Below are 6003 nucleotides of genomic sequence, written 5' to 3'. Positions count from 1 at the left end.
ATATAGTTATGTTAAATCTGGATCACATCAATTCGTGACACAAACGTTACCATACCTGGTACGGCCATATGTTTTCCACCCACACAAGTTGCACACACATGGTCTTTCTAACACTCTGTGGTAGGTCATAAAAATATATATAGTTATGTTAAATCTGGATCACATCCATTCGTGACACAAATGTTACCATACTTGGTACGGCCATATGTATTCCAGACACCCCACACACATTGCACATGTTCTTTCTAAAACTCTGAGGTAGGTCATAAAAATATATATAGTTATGTTAAATCGGGTTCCCATCTATTCCTGACACAAACGTTATAGTTATGTTAAATCGGGTTCCCATCCATTCCTGACACAAATGTTACTATACATGGAATGGCCATGTGTATTACACACACACACATCCAAACAAAAATATGACACACACAAACACACTTCATTTTCACATTATTTAAAAGGAATTTATGTGTTATGTACTAAATTACCATAATTATGAAAACAAGTTGTTAAGTTGACAATCATTTTTAAAATTACGTTTCTCCATTTAGATTGTCTGCAGTAGAATGCAGTCTTTTAAACCAGGAAAAATTATTGACTTTAAGTTGTATAACAATAGTAAGTAAAATCCAGTGTGATTTACATTACAAATCTCATACGTAACAACTCTGCAGGATTTATAGATGTTAAAGCACTGAATGAAATGAGCAATATAGACAAAAAATAAACACTCTGTGTCTACTACTTTTATCTCTCTCATAGAACTCTCCACAGTCCAAAGGCTGTGGAGCTAGAAGGCTACATGTGCGAATGACAAAAGATTTTAAAAAATAAAATAAAAAAATGTATCAATACATGAAATTAGATTACACAATGTAGTTGAGGTTTACATGAATAAGCAGAAATGTAATCATGCTTATCTTTCCTATAGCACAAATGAAAAGCCCTCTCTAGATGAGCAGATTTGTCAAATGAAACTTTTTCCTTCTTATCCACTGCTACGGTAAACTAAAGAGTAGATATTCAAATTACACTACTAAATATGACTAGCATTAGCTACGTATAGTAGTGCAAAATAGTCCATCAAATGTATTAGCAGGTGTAGCCTATACACGAGTCCACACTATTGGTCATATCACAATTGAGAACATGCCCCAAATTCATTGCTTTAGTAGAATTTAATTGTAAGTGAAATGATACTCACATTGTAATGTCCTTAGTATTTGTTCAGTCTACAGGTCCTCTAACACTCTGTTAAATGAATAAATGTAAATGTACTACAACGTAAATTTTGTTTTAAATCAATTAATGCAGAAATTACACACAATATTAAGTTGATGTAATTATCAACATTATTATGGCAACACAACTCATCAAAATAATGTGTACAACTTTAAATATTTAATTAATTCAATAAATTAGATTTTTTATCTTGCAACCACACATTAAATTTAGATTGTGGGGGTTTTGTTTTGTATAGCTCCGTTGTTAGAAAATACATGATGATTGAATGTGAACATAAATGAGCAGAATGTAAGCTTGTGAAATAAATGAAACTTTATTGATTGCACTTTTGAGAAAATGGCATGACTTTGAATAAAAATTTACTGAAATAAATACTCTAAAACACTGATATATAAAAAAAAAAAAAAAGAAAAGAAAAAAAAAGTTTTTACATACCTTCGGAATAGGTCCCTTTAGGAGGTAAACGTTTTAAAGACGGTGTTTTATAAGAAACGCACGTATTATATGTCTTCTAAACCTAACCCTTTAGGATGTAAAATGTTTAAAGTGTTGCTTAAAAGAATCGAGAGTTTTGTTTAAACTAGAAGACACATTTTCCGGGCGATGTCTTGTAGACCTATACACACTGTCCTACACATGTGTTTTCCCGGGGTGACAGTTCTGTAGATAGTGTAAATTTTACATTTATGAGCTCTGGTGACAGTGTCTGAAGTGTGTGTGTGTGTGGGTGTGCGTGCGTGTGTGTGTGTGTGTTAGAGAGAGAGAGAGAGAGAGAGAGAGACAGAGAGAGAGACTCATGTGTTTCTTGGGGGTTTGCTGACCAGAATGCTTACAGTGTGTTTATGTTAATGAATTAAGGGACGAGTCGTGTGTTTCAGGGTTTAACGATCCCTACCAATGTGTACATTTGTGGTTTAAGTGAATCTTTGTTTCTGAAATCACTTCTGTGGTAATTATCAGTTTGTGTAACTAATTTATCAGAAAATACTAGACCTGGTGACTGAATGTGGTAGATGTATTAGAATTTTGGACATGTTATGCATGTGTAGCTCCGTATGTGTATGATCTATGTGTAATCCTTCTGTCAAGAAATGAACAGACTGAGGTTTGTGAAATAATTGAACTATTTATTGGCTACGTTGTTGAGAAAAACATTGTGATGTGTAAAACATTTCTACAGTCCTTCAGCGCTGTATGATCTCGTTGTTCTCTTTTACTGAAAGAAAGGTCAAAACCATCGGTGTTATTCGTTGTGGAGACTGAAGTGACAATATGTCTGAAGAAAATGAAAATATGTATTACATATCCTACCTTCTAAGCAGGTTATTTTAAGGGTGAAAAAACCTTTTTTAAAGACGGTGTTTTAAAGGAGTCGTGCATTTTGTTTAAACTATAAACAAGATTTCAGAAAATGGTTCGCCAACGAGGATACTTACACAGAACTATCGCTAAATACATAAGCTTTTGTCTATGCTTTGACATCCCATGTCCCAGCACTACATTTATGACCTCTGATGACCATGTGGGTGTGCAGGGGTGGGTGTGTGTGAGAGAGAGAGAGACACACAGGTGTTCATTTGGGGGTTTTGCTGACCAGAATTCTTACAAATGTTTTGTTAACAAATTAAAGGGAGTCGTGTGTCTCAGTGTTAAAATAATGGTTAAGATGTCCTAGTTAAAACACAGAAGAAACTCTGCAACTATCTGTTACAATGTCTGCTCCGAGAAATCCTAATACCCTTAGATGATTGCTGTGTATTCACCAACAAGAGGACCTGTTGAAATGAGAGAGGACCTGACTTTTGCTCCAAAAAAAATAATAAAAAAACCAAGATTTTAGTTTGACAATTTATTAATGAACGTAATGTAAAGACGTTGTTGTTTAACCCTGAGCAGGGCGTCAACAACTCCAAAGATCGTGTCTTAAGTCCGAGGGTTTAGTTAGGAGGTAGAAAAACATTTAAAGATGATGTTTTAAAATAGTGAAATGTATTTTTTTTATAATTTGAATATGAAAATGAATCAAGACAGATCTAAATAAACAATAAAGTTCCAATGAACAGTAAATCTACATTTTCTCCTCCTCTAAATTGTTCAGTACTCGTAATACAGATTAAATACGTGTGGGACAGATGCTGTAAACTATGGATCTGATCCAATGTTATTTGGGAACAAAGATCAAGCTGAAGTTTCTCAAAATAAATGTTGTGTGTAGTTTGTTATCAGATTGTCTAGACGTACATCGCACATCTGATAAACGAGATTTCCTCTCCCGTGCTGGAAACTAGGACTTATGGCATATACTGTAGAAAGGTCATATAGAACATAGAGAAATCTCATTGGGAATTAAGTCACCTTTCACGTTGCCTTTTATTATGATCACAACCAGACAGTTATATTGTTTCTGAGTTTAATAATAAGATTAATGTTTAGACTTTTTTTTTTGATGCTGAAGAAGCAAAAATCTAAGTAACCCTTAACCTTCAGACTGATGATTTGCAATGTCTGAACACGATGCTTGAAAAGAAAAATGTATAACGAACTTGAAAAGGTGGAAAGGGGTTCTATGAATTAGTAAATGGTTATCTCTCTCTCTTTATATCGCCATTACAGCAGTGTTTAAACAGATACATAGCAGACAAATATACATATAGTCAGTTTTATTTTGTACACGCATACCAACTTTATCTTCACCCATCATCGTTCCCTGTTAATGAAATCTGTCAATACCTAATAAAACAGTTTAAGTCACTAACCAAAGTAAGTATACAAACTGAAGCTATGATAAAAGAACAAAAACAATGAACCTTTCTCAAAGAAATTCCTAAATCCTCTGACCAAGTATATGGCTGTACCATCTGTCTATTAAATAAATGCCAGTCCTTCATGCTGAAAAAGAAGGATCCAAATATAATACCAGTAGTTTGGCACTGTGACTCAAAAGTTGTTTTATATCTGACATCTGAAAGCTAACTACTGTCCCCAACTGCTGTACAATACTGATGATGCTCTTACAGTTAAGAGGGGCTGAACGGCAGACCTTGTTAAATAATATTTTATGTTTCTTCCTCATAATGTGTTATATTTTATAAATATATTCTTATACATCTTATATTACTTTTTGCCTTTTCTTATACGTTGAAATGGGAGAAGAGGGGATCGATGCTGGTGTAAAGGTAATCCTGCACAAGGACATGTCTTTGTAACTGTAAGGGACGAGTCAACTTAATCCTTCACATGGTATTCATAAGGTGCCATAAGTTTCTGCTTCTCTATGGGTCATGCTGAAGTTTGAACAAAATGGTTTGACTTAATATCCGCAGCAGTAGTGCACAAGTCATTTCTTCCTAATTTTTTATTAACTTTTATTGTATGCCTAAATGCAATAAAAGTTATTTGACAGATTCAGATGCTCCTAAACAAATTATTATAAAGTATGAGTTGGTAACTGATCAACAAAGACTGTACTATCATTCCTAATATAATGCATAAAATATGGACCACTATTTTCACTGAAATATTTCAGAGATTTTTTATTTTTTTACACTAGTTTACACTAAATGTCTAATATTCTGTTCTGTTGGAAATATGCCTGAACTGTTATTCCCCCAGAACCCCAGATCAGGAGTGGGTAAAGACAGACTGGTGATCTGATCTATATTATATATATGTGTACCTTAGATAATGCCTCTATGAACGCCATGGTGGGACGTTCCCGAGTTGAAGTACTGTACAAGTCCTAAGCATTAGATCACCCCAATTACTCTTGTATACTCTTTCCATACCATCGTGATCTTTGCCTGACGAAACCATACACAAAACATATTTGACATTTGGGGCCTAATTCTAAAATCACCAGATACCAAATGCACAACTGTTTTGTCTTGCTGCCATCACCAAATTAAAACGTTTAAACCTTAAGTAACGTAGTCACGGAGGGTGTATATATTTTTCATACTACATGAAGTTTGGGGATCCTTATAGACTGTGGAAAAGAAATGTACTCAGTGTGTCTCCGCCGTTTTATTTTATATTGGAGTACAACCATTTTTCTTTTTTACCATTAAGGATGAAACACTTGTTTCTTTTAAAACATCATCTTTAAATGTTTTTCTACCTCCTAACTAAACCCTCGGACTTAAGACACGATCTTTGGAGTTGTTGACGCCCTGCTCAGGGTTAAACAACAACGTCTTTACATTACGTTCATTAATAAATTGTCAAACTAAAATCTTGTTTTTTTTTATTATTTTTTTTGGAGCAAAAGTCAGGTCCTCTCTAATTTCAACAGGTCCCCTTGTTGGTGAATACACAGCAATCATCTAAGGGTATTAGGATTTCTCGGAGCAGACATTCTAACAGATAGTTGCAGAGTTTCTTCTGTGTTTTAACTAGGACATCTTAACCATTATTTTAACACTGAGACACACGACTCCCTTTAATTCGTTAACAAAACATTTGTAAGAATTCTGGTCAGCAAAACCCCCAAATGAACACCTGTGTCTCTCTCTCTCTCTCACACACACCCACCCCCGCACACCCACATGGTCATCAGAGGTCATAAATGTAGTGCTGGGACATGGGATGTCAAAGCATAGACAAAAGCTTATGTATTTAGTGATAGTTCTGTGTAAGTATCCTCGTTGGCGAACCATTTTCTGAAGTCTTGTTTATAGTTTAAACAAAATGCACGACTCTTTTAAAACACCGTCTTTAAAAAAGGTTTTTTCACCCTTAAAATAACCTGCTTAGAAG

This window comes from Ictalurus punctatus, chromosome 27, assembly GCF_001660625.3.
Source record: "Ictalurus punctatus breed USDA103 chromosome 27, Coco_2.0, whole genome shotgun sequence".
NCBI lineage: Eukaryota > Metazoa > Chordata > Actinopteri > Siluriformes > Ictaluridae > Ictalurus > Ictalurus punctatus.
The sequence above is the reverse complement of the archived record's forward strand: the minus strand, read 5'-3'. Positions refer to the sequence as shown.